This window comes from Schistocerca piceifrons, chromosome 9, assembly GCF_021461385.2.
Source record: "Schistocerca piceifrons isolate TAMUIC-IGC-003096 chromosome 9, iqSchPice1.1, whole genome shotgun sequence".
Taxonomy (NCBI): Eukaryota; Metazoa; Arthropoda; class Insecta; order Orthoptera; family Acrididae; genus Schistocerca; species Schistocerca piceifrons.
In genome coordinates, this window is record NC_060146.1 from 137123216 (window position 1) to 137142180 (window position 18965).

Sequence of the window (18965 nt, forward strand, 5' to 3'; positions counted from 1 at the left end):
ACATCGGCTTTGGTAACTTCTGACATCATTGGTCAAAGCTGATGGGTTGTATCCCATTCTTCAGTAATCCCGGAAACATGGATTAGCTAATTAAAATGTCTAATTTTTGATGTAATTTATGATCTTTTTTTATGTAAGCATTTCTCAACTATTTTTGAAATGGAGCATATTTTGGTGTAAAATTGGGTAATTTGACTATCTTGAGTGAGTAATTTAATTGATAAGCTTTGGCAACACTGGCCGTTTGTTTTCCAGGACTGACAACTGATGAACGTATGTGACTCCTGCCAATTTGCTGCAATCTAATATCTAAAGCATAACTTAATATTTGTCGAATATTAATGCATCTTATTCGGTAATTAATCTTTGAAGCACAAAAGCTGCTAGAACTTTTCATTTTGTGTCGCTGGTTTAATTTTATGTATCAATTGTCTATCACGATGTAGGAGTGTTTCGTCTTCTGCCTTCACTTTTTCAGGTATAGACACTAGTATGTGGAGGGTGTAGTTGTGACAGCTGACATTGAGTATACATTATATGCGTTGTATATATATGCTGGAGTGGCTTACAACGTTCAGAAACGTAGCGATTCATGTAATACTATGTGGATGGATCTTCTGAATATTTAGAATCAAAGTAAATGAACGTATACATATTTCTTATTTGTATCTAGTGACGTGAATACACTCATTATTCAAAAAGTCTCTCTATTTAAGTTACTATTTGTATTGTTAGTACTGTAGTGCTCCGCGAATTTGTGTTCCAAAGTTCTAAGCAACTGCGAGAGAAAAAAACCAGAAGGTAATGCAATGTTTTTTACCACACAGGCTGCACTGATTGTTTCAATGCTAAAAGTGTCCGCAACTCGATATGGTTGTGATTTATATTTCACGTATCATTATTTTCATTAACAAGTACCCGGATGCCTGTTAATTATTCATAGTTAATTGATGTATTCTGTAAATACAAACATGAGAAATTATATTTTGTGGACGCCACATATGATATAAATGTTGTCACAGAATGCGGTTTCATGAATGCACTTTCTAAAGGCGGTCACTTCCAAATGTAATACTTATTTGAAGCAAGGAATATAAAATTAAATTGTGGCTGCTGTAATACAACCATAGAGTAGAAATATCTCTGGAGTAAGCATTGCGTCCTGCGCATGTTGTCAACATTAAACTGTAATTGTCACGTGATCTAGGGACGACGTCGATTGTTTAGCGCCAATTCGCGTCCGCCATCAGGTAACGTCACGTCTCGTCACATAACACCAAAACATACCTTTCGAATGGAGGCATTCAAACAGGTCGTCAACGGAACGTCACGTCATTTCACGGTACGTCAAGGTTTCTCGGGAAGAAAATTTTAACGGTACCAGTCTGTTAACATCTTAAGTTAACCTATTTTCACCGCGCTTATTCTCCTTATAATAGCGGATTTTGTACTGTTGTATCTTCATAATCTATATTTTATAATAGCGCTTTGTTTTAGTGACAAATTGGAGATGTTCCATGACGACTGGGATATTTTTTCCACTTTCTTACTCAACCGAGGTCGTATGTCTGAAGGCGAAAAGTTATTTAGGTTTTACGATAACACAACGGCGCTGACGCCCACGATGTATATGTATAAGAACATAAGTAGACGAAGCAAATTTCACTATATGACATTTTAAAGAAAAATGTCAGCTTTAATGAAGGAGTGAAATACAGTTGTATATGACGTTATTAATTACGTAAGAAAAAACATAATGGATAAGTTTAACAGGCTTCATTAACTCGTTTGAAGCTTTCTTTGATGTGTATGAATGTACATATTTTCCCTAGCAAATAATTGTCGATGTTTTGAAACGTTGTCTCACTTCTCAGTAATTTACCAAACATAATTGATGAAGAACATAGGTTATAAAGTTTGCTTCGGCCATTGACAAATTTTGTCGTTGTTAGCTCCTATACTCTAACATGTTAAGCATAGTAGGGATGGTGACTCAAACCCCAATTTTGCCGTTCAGTGCTGTGTTAAGCGACTTGACGAGATGTGACATGAAAGACATTGTAAATACATGCTGACGTGAAGCTTCTGTGACGCCATGCTCGTTCAGTTTGCTCTTCAAAGCTAAGAGCCCAATTTATTTCAAATATCAGACGTAAACTGCTATGGTGCCTGCAAACGTCTATACTAAATCCACAGCACTTACGAAGGGAATCTGTCTTTACTAGCGATATGACAACATTCAAAATTTATAGGACAAATGTCGGACAAATCTACGGCGTCCCGAGATCACGTGACCATTGTGGCAATGTTGACAACACAAAATTAATTCTGCGCTTCTGAATGCTCACTCCAGAGATATTTCTACTCTATGAATACAACGCAAAGAGTAGAAGAAAAATTACATTCAGAACACATACCGGTAGTTAACTTTGTGATCGTGTCTCATATTGCGTAATTCATTTAAATGTACGTACAATTACTGTTATTAACAATTAATTATCTGCTTATACAGACAACACTTAGCTACATTGTCACAGCCAATGAGATGGGTGAGAGCGACAACAATGAGAAGCAGAACAGTCAACACGAAGTGTTCTGAATGGTATCCACTTAACGACTTTTGAGGTCGGGGTAAACTTACTCTTACTGTAACTAGCCTATATAGAGCTCGTAACATACTAATTTATTAAGGTTTCCAATTAATTATAATGTCAGTATTGGCTCTTGAGCTAAAAAGTTTGGCGACTGATGAACATAGATGCAATCAAGTTCGGTGTGGTTGCGGTCGGCAACGTCCCTACTCAGAAAAGCAGAAAGGGGATTGCCAGAAGTAGCATTTGGTTTGATACTTTGGAGGAACCTGACTGAAACGATATTCGTTATAATTTATTTATGCAACAATACGCCACCATCCCGTCAATCGTAGTAGTGCACAATTGTGTTTACGTACCGGTACGTCTGTTCGTGTGTACAGTCGTGTAGTCTATGACTTGCACTGTATACTGAAATCCTCGAATTGATTAGCCACATTCATGTATTGTATGTATTGCAACGATATCTTGTTTCGCTGTGTTACGACTAAACATTTAAACAGTATTTAGAGAAGAACGTAGAAACGGAAGTATACTGGTGCAGGTATCGAAAGCGGAAGTGTGTTAATGTCAATATTCGGATAACGATCACAGCTTGTGCGTGGTAGTGGCATCTAGCGGCAAGTTGTTAGGTGGTTGTTTTGCTGCCCGGCGTAAAAGCGGACTGTAGTGCAAACTGGAGGTGTGGTTTTATGTTTTGATATCGGGAATGTAACGTTTTCATCGTGTTTGTCTTGTTGACTTGTGCACACACATATGTATCGTGAGCATTATCAATCACTGTGTGATTTGATGTTTGCATTTATGATACTGTGACAACTGGGTACACTGTTATTGAAAGAAGTATAATAATTTAAATCTGATTTGTTTTTAGCGATCATGTTTTGCGAGATTTTTAGACGTCGACATGCTCGACAGAGAGTATTATTATATTTTAATTACTAGAAGCAGATGCCAATTAAAGAGGCAACCAGTTATTGGTACCGGTGTTTTTCTTTCTCAGCTTACGACTATTTCCGGCCAAACATTGCTCTGTTCTGTGCTACTGTGATCCAAACAACGAAAATTCTGTTAAGGTTCGTTGTTTCTACGTGAGAGATGTAGCTTCTCCTAAGTTTCTGTTCGGTATTTAGATACATATTACAATGTAAAAAAATATTTTTGTCACATATTTCTGTATAAAAATGTTTTAAAAATGTGACAATATACAAGGGTACTTCTATCGTATATTTATAATAAGTAAAATTGTTTATAAAGAAAGAATTGTCATCGAATTTTGACAGTGTAATAACAGGTGGAAAGTTCTTTTGACTTTTGAGTGCAACTGTGGGCTGTGTATATTAGATTAATTGTTGATATAATGAATGGTGGCCCAATGAATATTAACTGCATGGGGCAGTTCTTGGTCGTCAGTAAATTGGGCAAGGTTGTGTTGGTAATGACAGAAAGTAAGAATTAAAACAGAGCAACGACTGACATTGTAGGCTACAATATTTGGCCGGAATATACGCAGCTTAGGCATTTATCGTGTACAGTTTACTTTTTTTATTGGTTGTGTAATGGTGGGGGAATGTGTGTGACAGTTGGTTTTCATTTTTATCGCAATCTATGTTTCAGATGAACGTGAAAATATAAATAAATGGGACAGTGGAATTTTTGACTGAAATCGGAAGTGTTATGTCCAGTTCATGTAACAGTATGCTCGAACGTCACCAGGGATCACAACCATTCTGAATCATTTCTATCTACTTAACACAAGCAGTACATTTGCAAGTTTGAAATTTGTTTCCCAGTCAGAAATGTTAACTTAATTTTTACTAAGTAGGCTACTTGTCCAGAGTAAACCATCATGGTTCATATTTATTTATCTAGCCCAGTGTTTGAGGTTGTAGTGAATTTCAAGCTCCAGCATGTTGAAAACAATGAACATTACGTGTTGATAGTGTTACGTACTGTAATACTTCTTATGAAGCTCACTTTGAAGCCAAAATTTGATATGCTAGTGTGTTCTGTGATAGATTTTTTCTTTGCTCTAGGATTGTCTGCATTTTTTTATGTTGTTGAACATTTTTCCATCCACACAGTAGCAACTGTTTTTGTGTGATAGATATTTTGGACAGAGAATACAGTAATCAGACTGTCTTTTGTACTTCCCAGGTTTTCATCTGGTTGTTGTTAAACACTTCAAGACATTAGAAGCCCTGCCATTCTGAAGTGATGCATTAGTATAATGGGCAGTGGGCATAGTGTATGAAGATTAAATTTGTTGTGCTGTTTCCAGTTTTACATTATCTGATAAGGTTGTCATCACATTGAAGGTAAGCTAAACATTGCGAAAGTTTCGGATACAACATGTTTGAAAGCATGTGGAGCATTGATTAAAATGGACATTTTAAAGCCAGAATTTTTTTTACAAGCTAAATCTTAATAAGGCAGGGAGTAGAAATTTCCCAACTTAAGATTTGTAACACTGCAACACTTTTGTCGGTATACCAAGTTCATATACGAACACTGTCATAGGCTGCGAAGTGAAAACTATGAACATAAATGTGTTTTCAAGGATAAAATAGCTGTATAGCAATAGAAAAAAAACTTTTTGAGATGTAGTCCAGCATTTACTTAGAATTCCCAGGATGGTTCAGACTGGCGCGCGCCCCCCCCCCCCCCCCCCCCCCACACACACACACACACACACACACACACACACACACACACACACACACACACACACACACACACACACACACACACACACACACACACACACACACACACACTACTGCGAAGTTAGTTTAATACGAGATGCCAGCATGGAACTGTAGTGAAGTTGTTAAGTTATGGGTATCACATCCGCATCCAGCATTCTTAATGGAAATTTTTCAGATGAATACAGGAATGTATTGTTTGGCATCAATGTAGTTCAGTTGAGTTTATGCTTACTCTCTGCTGCCCTAGACATTGATATATTAACTGAAATCGTTCTTCCAGGTATCCTCCAGATAATCATTTGGTGATTAAGGCTAGGGCCATTAACAGCAAGAACACCTCATTCAACTGCACAAAGTTTTCACGAAGCTTATACGATGAAGTTTTGCGTAGTCATTGTGACGTGAGAAAATGGGCAAGATGTGCATGTGTTTCTAACTGCATCTTTCTTTAGAATACCTGGCGTAATCTGTATCACTTCAGGCAGGGGGTTACTTTCATAGTCTTGGATGTTACTGAATTTAGCATATGTTAAAATTCTTTAGTAAGTAAGAAACATGTATTTTTTTGTTTTCTCCAAAAAATTCCTGCCCAGAGATACAGGCTACCAAAGATGATGCTGCGAACACTGTTTTGAAGATGCGAATTTCGGAAAAAAAACTTAAAATGCTGTATCTCTAACAGTTATAGATCTTTCGCTAGAGGTTTTTTAATTTTTTATTTTATTTTTTTATTTGAAAGATAATTGCTTCGTGATTACAATGGTATCCTCCATTTGGACATATGTCAGTTTTTTTACTGCACCTTTTAATTTTTTTATAATTTACAGAACCTTTTTTTTCCAAAAATGCCTATCCAGTAAAGTTATATTTTTCTTTTTCTGTTGATTAGTACCATGTAGTACTGTATTCTGTGTAAAGGAGAGCTGCCACTTTTAAGTTGACAGGTTTTATTTTTAAAAAATCATTTTGTTTAACTTTTAAGGGTAATGTATGTTTTCACTGAAGTTGTTTCTTACTAATTCCTTCGTTACAATATTTGATTTCGGATCAAGAGAGGCATCCGATCCCATTGTCGGCTTTGACCCGGACGTAAGAGTGTTGGGATGTGTGTGACGTCATGACGGCACGGAGTTTAGTTTGAGTGCGTTGTGTTTGTAGATGTTGTCTTGTTGCAGTTGGTGGCATCCTCTGGTGGTCTGTGTATGGTCCGCATCGTGTGGTGTACTGGGTTCATTTTGGTATCAGTGCTTGAAGTGTCCATTTATCGGTCGTGACTGTTAGAGAAGAATGGAAATTGGTTGCAGTGAGTTAAGAATTAAGTTTATGCTATTGAGATGTCATTTGATGTTATTGGTTTGCTGTTTGTCTTGCGGTAAGTTGTTTAATTCAGTTTGTGGCTTCTTTTGTTAGGTATGGATATGACTGCTAAGTTTACTAGTGCACGTCTATGGGCTGAAATGGGGGATGACATGTTGTCTGTCAGAAAGTTTCTGCAACTTTCTGGCTTATGGCGGAGATAGTGAAATACGGCGTATACAAGCAGAATATGCAGTTGGCAAGAGTTTGGGCGTCTCGGACGAGGGACTGTTGGTGGAAATTATTTTTTTTTTCCTTTTTTTCTTTCTCTTTTTTTTTTGGGGGGGGGGGGGGGTGGGTGGGTGTTTGTGTGTGTGTGTGTGTGTGTGTGTGTGTGTGTGTGTGTGTGTGTGTGTGTGTGTATATGATTTGTCCCCACTCAGAAACTCCCACTTTCACACGCTGGTCCCGTAAGTTTGATAATATCTTCGGAGGGAGATGTGTTTGTTGGCTTTATATGTATATAATGACGTCATAGGCGCCATGTTGAGAATGGTTGTTTCCGCCATACTGGTGATGTCATGGGTCAAACCAGACGGGTGGAATCGGACACTTTTGTAATCCCGTTATTTCTATTGTCTTTGTTGCAGTTATTTCTTATCACTTTCATTGTTGCAGATATCTCTTACATTTTGTTGCAATCTCTTTGTCGTGGTTGTTCAGTGCAGGTTTCTATTGTAGTTGTTCAGTGGTAATTTGTTTACTGAAGAGGCTTCTAATAAATATGAGACCATCCCGTAAGTTCTGTGTTTTCGTGAGGAATTTGCCAGGTGACACAGTTGCAGTGTGTTTTGTGAAAAGGACTGTTTGAAATGCCTTTTAACTGGGCCACAGGAGAGTGAAGTGTGCTATTTGCATATCGATAAAACAGTGATGTATAAGACAAACAGACAAAACAGACTTTGTTCAGGTTGGGAAGAAGTGTTCTCATTTGAAGACTGTTTCAAAGTGAAGATGTTTCCATTGACGACCTTCCGTGTTCTAAATGTCTTTGGGTCAGTCCAAATGAAGTGGTCCAATAAAGATTAAGTTTGTTGCTTGACCATTTTTAAATATTTTAATTTTTTATATGTGATTACCCTCTAATTGATGTGTGTGTGATGGACAGTGGTGGCTTGCAGTGGTTGAAAGAATAAGTTTGGAAAACAATGATGTTTTTGTGCATTTTTACCAACCTGCTGGCCCAAGATCATCATTCAAGAAATCTACTAGTGACAAAGTTTGGATGCCAATGAAAAATGTTTTAAGGAAACTTTCAATGCTTGAACTTACCACAGCAACTGGGAGGTCTTATAGAATATCACAGAAGCTGTCTGAAGAAATAAGTGTTCTGAACATTAACCACCAGGCTTAGGAACAGTTGTATCTCGAAGGATGTAAATTGAAAATATTTAAGTATATCAAAATAATACAAATGTTAATTTTGGTGATGTTTCCACTTTTTGTATATAATTCAGTACCTTACTTCAATAATAATTGATCATATCCCACCAATATCACACATCACTAGGCAACAGCCATAAGATCAGTTGTAGTCTCAAATTTCCAAAATTAATAAATTAAGGAAACATATGTAAGTGTCCTTGCACTATATGAGGCTAGTAGTGTATGATATCTAACTATAGAAAAAAATAGACCCTCATAAATCACTCCTTGTTCGTGATTTTTGGCCTAAAAAGTCGATTTTTGAAAATTTGGATAACAAACTTTGGAGGTCACTGTGACTGGTTATTTTTGAATTTAGGGTATTTTGTGTAATAGACAATGTTGTAGAGGGCACTTTTCTAAAGACAATCATGTCAATTGAAGTGTTGTAACTTAGCCCAGTGCCGAGATTTTTGTTATGTCTCCAGACTGAAAAATCGTCTCACATACAAATAAAAATAACTGCCATCCAGTAAAAGTGCAAGATAAATTATTTAAAAAAAAACTGTTTTGAAGTTCTGAAGTATAGGGCAATCACATATAAAAAAATCAAAATATTTAAAAATGGTCAAGTGACCATCACGGGACCACTTCATGTGGATTGACTCCTTGACAGAATAACAATGATAGCATCTGAACAAAGTGAAGCCTCCCATGGTGCAGATGATGCAGACATCAATAGAGAGAGAATTAAATACCCTGAATCAGTCAACTACAGAGATTGGTGTTAGACCTGTTAAGAAACCGTGGTCATTGGAGTCAAGTCATCTGGTCTATGCTGAAAGAAAGCACAGAGAAATTGCTAAAGCTATTGATGAGTATGCTACAGCAAAACTGATCACACTCTTCAAAGTAGAAATTTCATCTTCAGAAGAAAATGAACCAAGGCACTCTTGCACTTCTTACCAGGAATTTGTCACAAACATCAATTCAGCTGTGGAAAAATGTGAGGTCTGTAAAAGGAGTCTTTGGAAGACCAGATCCCTATTATTGTCATCCTGTAGCAACAGCTCAAGTTCAAATAGTGCAGTCATTTTATCTGGAAGATAAATGGGACTTTTTGTCAGAGTGCCAACAAAAACCATTGAAGGTAAAAAAGTTGTGAACGTAAAGAGGTACATGACTTGCAGTATTAAAGAAACCTTTTGCAGTTTATAAGAGCAATAATACAACTTCACATATTGGAAGATATAAGTTCTATGCACTATGACCTAAGTGAGTAGCTCCATTCCCCCCCCTCCCCCCAGCGATGTCTGTTTATGTGTGTACTGCGCGAATTTTGAACTTTGTGTGGTAACTGTGAAGAAGTTAGCGGAGCACATGACGTGATACTTCTGTTGGGCATGTGAAGTCATTAGTAGCCTGTTACATAAAGTGAGAGACTTGTTTGTTTCAGGAACGTGGTGACTGCCCTAGAAAGGGAGAACTGTCTTTACAGACCCTTGGCCTGGAAGACATAGCAGGTAACTCTGCAGAAATTACATATGCGGGTTGGGAGCAAAATAAACTAATTAAGAAAACTGTTGCCTTTGACAGTTTCATTGAACTTGGTAAATGGTCAGTGAAAGCTGTAACACACAAGCGTCTGAAGAAATTGCGTTCACTGTTATTTTTCTCAGAACCAGTCTGTAATTCTTCATCGAGAAATACAAGGGTATCATTAGAATAATGACCAGGTTTCAATTTTTACAGGAGTGACATATTTTCAAAACAAGACCACAAGTGTTGCAGTTATAAGTGATGATGCACGACACGGCTCAGCACATGCTTTGCTAGCAATGTGCAAAATTCTTCAATTGCAAACGGGCAGAGAAGATCACCATTATATCTGATGGTGCTCCTAGTCATTACCAGCTGTTTGAATTGAGCAAGTCGCTTGTATCAATTGACTGGGTACATAGTACTACTGGTCACGTGAAGGGGCCTTGTGATGGTGTAGGTTGCCTGCTGAAGCACCATGTACAAAACAATATTTCCAGACCAAATACAGCTGCAATTCAGAATGCTGAGGATTTTACAAGAGTCGTGAAATCTTACACAACCACAGCCCTTATTCTTTAGTCCAAAGAGAAAATCGATGAATTCCGTGAGCAGAAAAAAGAATGGTCCTTACTGTGAAAGAAATTCGGAAGACACATTTTTGGATTCAAAGTGATGGGCAAACTCAAATTGCACACACTTTAAAGAGCGAGAAAGAAGAAACTGTGTTTGTTCGGCCAACACGTCAGAAACAGCAGGATAATATTCAGATTCATAACCTGAGAAGGGGGATATTTGTGGCGTGTGTGTATGACTGTGACTGGTGGATTGCAGAGATTATAGACACCAGTTATGAGTTAAACAAAACTGTAGTGAACTTAATGCTGTCACATGGACCAGCTGCAGGATATACCGTATTTACTCGAATCCAAGCTGCATCCGAAAAATGATACTCGAAATAAAGGAAAAAAAAAAATTTCCCTTATCTAAGCCACACTTGAAATTTGAGACTCGAAATTCAAGGGGAGAGAAAAGTTTTAGACCGCACCTCCAAATTGAAACAAAGCTGGTCCATTATAACACGAGACACAATTTAGGTCGAATGGATGTAGATACAGCTACAGCAGTTTGGTTAGAGTCGTAAGCTTAACAGTTAAGCTTTACCAAGTAGCCATTGCTATGTGTCAGGCACTCCGTCTGTATTTATATGGGTACCCTTCCTTTTTCATGTGCTTCATCTGGTTTGAATCGATTGCTTGTTTTGCTTTGATCTGATAAGTGACGTTCTCTTTGTTATAGGTGTTTACGTCACTCTAAGCTCAAAATGCATTATTGTACTGTGTCATGCATTGTTTGTAGAATTCTGATAATGAGTGTTTATGACCTGTCCCCGCTCACGGCATGACTTGTTTTTGTGCACAATACCGCATCTTACAATTTAAAAAAAAGAGAGAATTGTCTCATAAGCAAAACAATGGCAAGAGACTGCTATTTGTTGTTACTTACACTGCTGCTTTCTTTGAAAATGATCAACAAGAGCCAAATAATAAACTACACATGATAGATGTTCTGAATGAGAGTTAAGCGAAAATTTTTCTCTGTTTGAAAATCTTTGCAGACGCCTTTTTAGTACATTACATTCTGCACGGAAATTAGTCATCTTAGACTTAAAAATCTAGTCAGTTGCCGTGCTTCAATTCTGACTGTATCACTATTCAGCATATGAATAATATGAATATAAACGTGACATGATATGTATATTCTTCCGCGTTTGCTGTTGTCTCACTGTAGTTTCGTAGTTTATTAGGCAGACAGGATTTAAATGAGATAGCAGCGAACACGAAAGAATACATGGCATAATGTTTACATTCTTCTACCTTTTCTTCTAATTTATTTACTGACACAGAGGTTTTGGTGCCAGTATTTATCTTTGTTCCTGCAAAGCATGCCTGTGTAGCGCTACATATATTCGATGGCAAAAGTTTGTTGTGGCGCCACCTACCGACAATTTCTGCTTACTTTGCACTCGAATCTAAGCTGCAGGCAGTTTTTTGGATTACAAAAACCGGAAAAAAGTGCAGCTTAGACTCAAGTAAATACGGTAGGTTTACAGCTGAAAGACAATACCACCATCAGTGCTCACTTCTGTTCAAAATGTTTTGAAGATTGTAAGTGCTCCAGTTCCTCTTGGTTCAACTGGAAGGCATCACTCTATATCAAAGGAAGATACTGAAGCAGTAGAACACACTTTTAGTTCATTGGCTGGCTATTTTCAGTATAAAACAGAGTGCACAGAAGTTGTATAAATTGAAAGCATTAAGTCCTTTGACTTTTTACATACATTTTGGAACCATTTAAAATGCTTGAAAAATGAGTCTGTTACTCATCTTTCAAAACTAAAATTATGTTAAGTAAGGCTTGGTCTTTATTTTTATGAGAGTGTTATGTGATGATAAAACATGTTTTATGTATGGCAAAAATTTCAATCGTTTATAAAACCTGTTCAACCTCAAAGTGGAAGCTGTTGTTCTCAGGGAATGTATAACTATATGGTACTGATCAACAGGAAAAAAATCAAAATTTTATGGTTTGTCATTTAAAAAAAAATCATAAATTATAAATGCTATAGTAAAAGAACTTTAGCAGATAAGTCCAAATGGAGGATTTCTTTGTAATCACAAAGCAATTAACTTTCAAATAAACAAAAACCAACAAAATATTTAGAACTGTTCCAAAGATACAGCATTTTAAAATTTTCCCCAATATTCGCATCTTCAAAATGGTATGTGCAGTGTCATCTTTGGAGGGCTGTTTCTCGAAGCAGAAATTTTTTGGAGAAAACAAAAAAATGTTTGTTCCTTACTTAGTCCTTCATTTTAACATAACGCTAAATTCAATAACACCCGAGACTATGAAGGTAAGATTTTTTCCCAGCCTGCCTGAAGTGCTATAGATTATGCCACCTAGTGATGTTCGAACTAGAGGCTAATTGTTACATGAGAGCATAGTTTGTAATGTAGCCATCACACTTTCTGCTCTTGCCCCCTAAAATCCCTGAGCAACTGCAACTAAATTGAGGTTACATCTTGATTGGGTATAGTAATATTTGTATGCGAGTCATTAGCTATAGTTCATCAGTAGTAAACCTGCACTCTGCCTAATATTCTCTCCCTGGCTACTTCAGACTAGCTGTTGACACAAATCTGCTTTTCTATGTCACAACGAATTGACTAAATTACACAATGATGGATATTGTATGTTACGAGATTAACCTTTATCACACATTGTTAAATTTATTATACTTAGGTTTTCATTGCCAACACAAAGCATATTGTATGTCTCACCACATAGCAGGCAACCGTTCAGAACCAGTTTCAGTGACACATGTAAAGTCACACAGTAGAGTTAAGACACCAGTTATGACCATCTTAAGGACAATTTAAGGTTTGTTATAGGAAAAAAGTTTACAAATTTCTTCAAAAAATGATATCTGTTGTTTCAAGGTAGGTATATTTCTTTTGGCCACATTTGAATATCTATAGCCAGTCATTTCCCAGCTTTTGGCCACTGCATCGTATAATAAATTTAATGTAACAGTATTATGAAAAGGAAAGTTGCTACCTTATAGTGGAGATGCTGAGTCGCAGATAGGCACAACAAAAAACTCACAAAGCTTTGGGCCAGTAAGGCCTTTGTCAAAAACACACACACACACACACACACACACACACACACACACACACACACACACTACTGCAGTCTCAGGCAACTGAAGCCACAGTGCAGTTGTGTGTGTGTGGGGGGGGGGGGGCGGAGGTGTCTATTTTTGATGAAGGCCTTACTGGCCAAAAACTTCATTTGTGACTCTTTTTGTTGTGCCTATCTGAAACCCAACATGTCCGCTGTACGGTGAGCAGCAACTGTCATTTCCATAATTTTGCATTAAATTATTATATTTTCATAATTTGTATTGCACATTTTACTGTATTACAAGGATGAGATGCTCAGGCAAGACTATTAGTTATGTTTATTTTGATATACCAGAAATATTTTACATAAACAAACCAAATCTGTGTTATAGATGTTTTGCATAAATTTTTAAACTTGGCCGAAGCAGGACACAAATATGTCTTTACTTAAGACCACGAGTGTGCTCATAACAAGAAACCAAGACTGAATGTGGATCTGTTCATGGCCATAGCAGTTTAATGGTATGTTTTTGGTTTGTTATATTTAACTTGTAACAAATGGAACTATGATACTTAACCTTGCTTCACAACTCATTACGAGTCTTCTGGTGTTTCATTTAAATATGTAGAACGTGAAAAACTGAGTATGGGTTGTTTAAAGAAAGACTCTACGAAACTCAAATTCTTCAACACAGACCTTCCCACAAAATTATGATTCCAATCAAAGAAATGCTTCCATATCTAATTCAGAGGCACTTTTCATATTGTTTATAATAAGCTGTTGTAAGATTGGCTGGCATTCAAAAGACGCTTAAAAATTCACTAATTACATCAAAGTATGGTAGTGGCCAAAACTGGAACCTTGTCCCTGGATATCACCAAAATATTGATCCCCATATTCTTTTCATCAGGATTAGAAGAAATTTTTCAGGAGTCAGGTAACTAATTTAATATTATGAGTGACTGTCCTTTATATCAAAGAATTAAACCATTTTGAGAATCTTACTGGTGCACAAAATAAGTTGGTTGGAACGTGTGCAGACAGCACAGTAGGGGAGGCGTCAGTGGTAGTGGTGGGAGGGGCTCTGTTGTGAACAACCAAAATGCTGTAGGGGAGGAGCAGTTTGATAGCTTGTAATGACTGATTTTAGGGGTCTCATAAATTACCTTTTGTACAGTTGTGTTCTTGTAACATATGACGTATGATTATTCTTACAAAATGCTCAAAGGTGTATGAATTCCTAATGGACCAAACTGCTGATGTCATCGGTCCCTAGACGTACATACTACTTAAACTAACTTATGCTAAGAACAGCACACACACCCATGCCTGAGGGAGGACTCAAACCTCCGGTGGAAGGGGCCACGCAATCCGCGACGTGGTGCCCCAAACTGCATTATTCTTACAATCTGAACAGTATATACACATAACAACTAATGTGTGATGTACATAATTATTTATAAAATACATTACATTTTTACAATAGGTAATGTTACCCAATACATAGTAATTTGCAATACCAGTGTCTAGAAAGTACGGTTTTATGAATTGACATTATCTATGATCGATTTACACGATTGGTGTGATACAGCAATTGGATACAGTACTATTCACTTTCTCTTAATATGGTATGTCTAAAAGCAAAGATGATGTGACTTATCAAACGAAAGTGCTGGCAGGTCGATAGACACACAAACAAACACAAACATACACACAAAATTCAAGCTTTCGCAACCAACGGTTGCTTCGTCAGGAAAGCAGAGGGAAACATTCCACGTAGGAAAAATATATCTAAAAACAAAGATGATGTGACTTACCATACGAAAGCGCTGGCAGGTCGATAGAAACACACACACACACACACACACACACACACACACACACACACACACACACACACACACAAAAATTCTAGCTCTCGCAACCAACGATTGCTTCTTCAGGAAAGAGGGAAGGAGAGGGAAAGACGAAAGGATGTGGGTTTTAAAGGAGAGGGTAAGGAGTCATTCCAATCCCGGGAGCAGAAAGACTTACCTTAGGGGGAAAAAAGGACGGGTATACACTCGCGCGCGTGCGCGCGCGCACATATATCCATCCACACATATATCCATCCACACATATATCCATCCACACATATATCCACCCACACATATATCCATCCACACATATACAGACACGGTGTTTGTATATATGTGTGTGTGTGCGAGTGTATACCCGTCCTTTTTTCCCCCTAAGGTAAGTCTTTCCGCTCCCGGGATTGGAATGACTTCTTACCCTCTCCCTTAAAACCCACATCCTTTTGTCTTTCCCTCTCCTTCCCTCTTTCCTGATGAGGCAACAGTTTGTTGCGATTCCTCTTCTCCCAGGAAAGTACTGGATTATGTAGAGGATTGTACAGTGTCTCAAAGTGATGTGGCTGATGGGGTAGTAGAATCTGTGCTGATGGGTTGGTAGAATCTGTAGAAATTGAATAACTGATTATTCATATGATTTTGAAATGCATCCTTGTTGGTTTTTGACACACTCTGTACGTTGATTTCTCAATGAATCATAAGTTGATTTTTGAATGCGTGCATAGTGTACGTGATGTCTGTCAGGGTAATCCTAGTCGCATCTAGAAATAGACTTTCCTGCAGGCAAAAGGGGACCGGGCTATACGAGCTGCGCGGAGTAAAGCGGAACAAGTGAACGCCAATCCCTGTCTGATTATGTTGTTTATTGGGTTTGCAAATGATCAGCATTGTTATAATTACTAGGGAAATCCATAGATTCAGACTACCAGAGTGGAAATAAACCATTAACAGGACTGTGTATCCAAGTAAATGAAATTTTCTCAGAAAATCTTTGGACAGATCGCTACACTAGTAAGAACCAGTTGTACAGTCCCAGGGGTTTTCTTCGCTGAGTTTCGTTTTCTAAAGTGCCGGGAAATTCTTCGCCCGTGTATAAAAACATAACCATTAAAAGGATTGATAAGTTTTACAGTTCCGAGGGAATATATACTGTCACTTAAAAACACGGAAAAATTGTGTTTTCATCTGGGAGAAAATGTATTTTTAACCGGAAAATCCGGGAATTTTTTTTTTTTTTTTTTTTTTTTTTTTTTTTTTTTTTTTTTTTTCCACGTATACACCCTGAATTTAGTTTAAGATTACCTTATTGATTGACATAAATGTAAGCTCACCAGACGAAAAGTTAGTCACCTGTAAAATCATTACAGGCGTCATTTAATACCGTGTAATTCCACCCCTGGACTTGGTAATTGCCTGGATTCGGTTAGGGAAGTGCGCAGGCTTGTCATGTCCAGGTTTAAGCCTTTCGTTCTGGATTTGATCATGCAATTCCGTCAAATTGCTGGGATGCTGATGTCAGCGTTTCACCTGCTGTTCCAATGTGTGCTGGTCCATGTTCGTGGTCACCTCGGTGATTAGAAAAACATCCTTAAAACATTACAGACCCACTTGGGGCTTCCATCTGACGTGGCACTCAGGATGAAATGCTTCATTTGGCCTTCAGTGCACTCAGTGACACGCGTCTTTTGAAATGTGATTTGTCAGACCACATTATGTTCCATCAGTCAGTTACTGATCATGTTTGATGATTTCTAATCCACTGAAGGCACAAAGCTTTATTCACCTGTGTGAGCAATGGCTTCCTGCATTGTGAAGGCCTCCAAATGTTAATTGTCTGCATTTCCTGTGTAATGTTCCCTCACTAACAAGTTGGAATTGATCTTCATTCACTGCTTGTAGTAATTCCTTTCAGGTTTGGAAGTTATTGTGATTCACAAGCCGTGAAATGCATCTGTGGTTCATCTCGGGATCTCTTTTTGTGCAAAATTCTGACTTTTTTTATGGTAACGGGTGTTACACCAGTGCTTGTAGACATGTTGAATCCCTTTTTGGCACTCTGTCATGTCCTTACATTTACCCATGTTTAAGTACAGTGTCCATTTGAAACACAAGTGGCTCACTGATCACTACTTCCTTATGCCACATAGAGGCAGAGTGCGTGGTTGAGCACATGATTCAATTGTTGCACTATCTGTAAAGGCTTAATAATTCATCTGTGCATGCATATTGAGGTGACATTTTAATATTTTGTACAGTGAACTTAATAAGGATTGTTCTGCCATAAACTAAGTAATTCAGAAAAATAGCAGAAGTGTTGTCGTCAAAAGGCACACACGAAAAAGAGAGAGAGAGAGAGAGAGAGAGAGGACTTTCTAGCTTTTGGGATAAATCCTTTAACGAGCTACGATACAAAGTGTGTGCACGAATTCTCTCTCTCTCTCTCTCTCTCTCTCTCTCTCTCTCTCTCTCTCTCTCTGGTCCTACATTGTGCCGGATGGAGACACGGACTCACAGTGTCAGGATTATTACATTGCAGTTATTATTGTGAGTGGTCCCCTTTACTCCTAAATTATTTATTGACATTTTTAAATGTTCTGTTGCCTGCTAGCCAAAGTGCACATTTTATGAAAAAGTAATTTTCCTGTGCGGGACTGTCAGTACTTATTTAATAAACACTTCATTTAATTGGCAGTTAGCTAATTTCCTGCCCTTGAGCATTATCAGATGGCACAATAGAAAAAAAAACCCTTCTCAACAGTTTGCAGTCTGCAAAACAGTGTGGAAACATCAAAATATAATGCAAAATATAATGGCATGCCATATTCCTATAAGGTGCTTAAATATCATATAATCACTTATGTAATGTTCATTCAACACACTTATCAAATCAATTTAGTCGTTGCACCAGCATGAAGATCACATTACAGTAGGTCAGATACTTGTTTATTCATCCCTTGAATCTATATCTGCTCAGTGTACAAGGAATATTAAAGTATCCCTACAAGACTATACACATTACTTGAACTTTTACTCACACAAGTGGAAACTTGTGTGAGTAAAAGTAATGTTACACAGTATTTTATTAATCTGTAATTTTTAAAAGTACAATCTTAATTTGTGCTGCAGTTTTTTTTCTCTAGATACTCTGTTACTGTATAGAATCAGTGTTTGAAGAAATGGTTTGCCAGTTACTCATACCAGATACAGAAATTCTCCCTGTAGATTAAAACTGAAGAAACTGCAAAAAGGTGGGAATTTAAGGAGATGGGACCTGGATAAACTGAAAGAACCAGAGGTTGTACAGAGTTTCAGGGAGAGCATAAGGGAACAATTGACAGGAATGGGGGAAAGAAATACAGTAGAAGACGAATGGGTAGCTTTGAGGGATGAAGTAGTAAAGGCAGCAGAGGATCAAGTAGGTAAAAAGACAAGGGCTAGTAGAAATCCTTGGGTAACAGAAGAAATATTGAATTTAATTGATGAAAGGAGAAAATATAGAAATGCAGTAAATGAAACAGGCAAAAAGGAATACAAACGTCTCAAAAATGAGATCGACAGGAAGTGCAAAATGGCTAAGCAGGGATAGCTAGAGGACAAATGTAAGGATGTAGAGGCTTATCTGACTAGGGGTAAGATAGATACTGCCTACAGGAAAATTAAAGAGACCTTTGGAGATAAGAGAACCACTTGTATGAACATCAAGAGCTCAGATGGAAACCCAGTTCTAAGCAAAGAAGGGAAAGCAGAAAGGTGGAAGGAGTATATAGAGGGTCTATACAAGGGCGATGTACTTCAGGACAGTATTATGGAAATGGGAGAGGATGTAGATGAAGATGAAATAGGAGATGTGATACTGCGTGAAG

At 37.6% G+C, this 18965-nt stretch overlaps 1 protein-coding gene across 19 annotated transcripts in view; it reads left to right on the forward strand.

Annotated features, from left to right (window-relative positions):
• The first annotated feature begins 1282 nt into the window (after positions 1–1282).
• The window catches only part of LOC124716986 (speckle-type POZ protein-like), a 128325-nt gene continuing 110642 nt past the window's right edge, over positions 1283–18965 (forward strand). Inside the window, exons 1-3 of one of the 19 annotated variants that reach the window (XM_047243600.1) lie at positions 3015–3273; positions 4749–4909; positions 6475–6602. The gene's annotated coding sequence lies outside the window, so the exon portion shown is untranslated. Of the gene's footprint in view, positions 1343–2607; positions 2626–2933; positions 2953–3014; positions 3274–3293; positions 3435–3534; positions 3668–4748; positions 4910–6474; positions 6603–13640; positions 13771–18965 lie in introns of those variants that run through there. The other 18 variants (XM_047243603.1, XM_047243594.1, XM_047243605.1 and 15 more) reach the window with 18 other exon arrangements.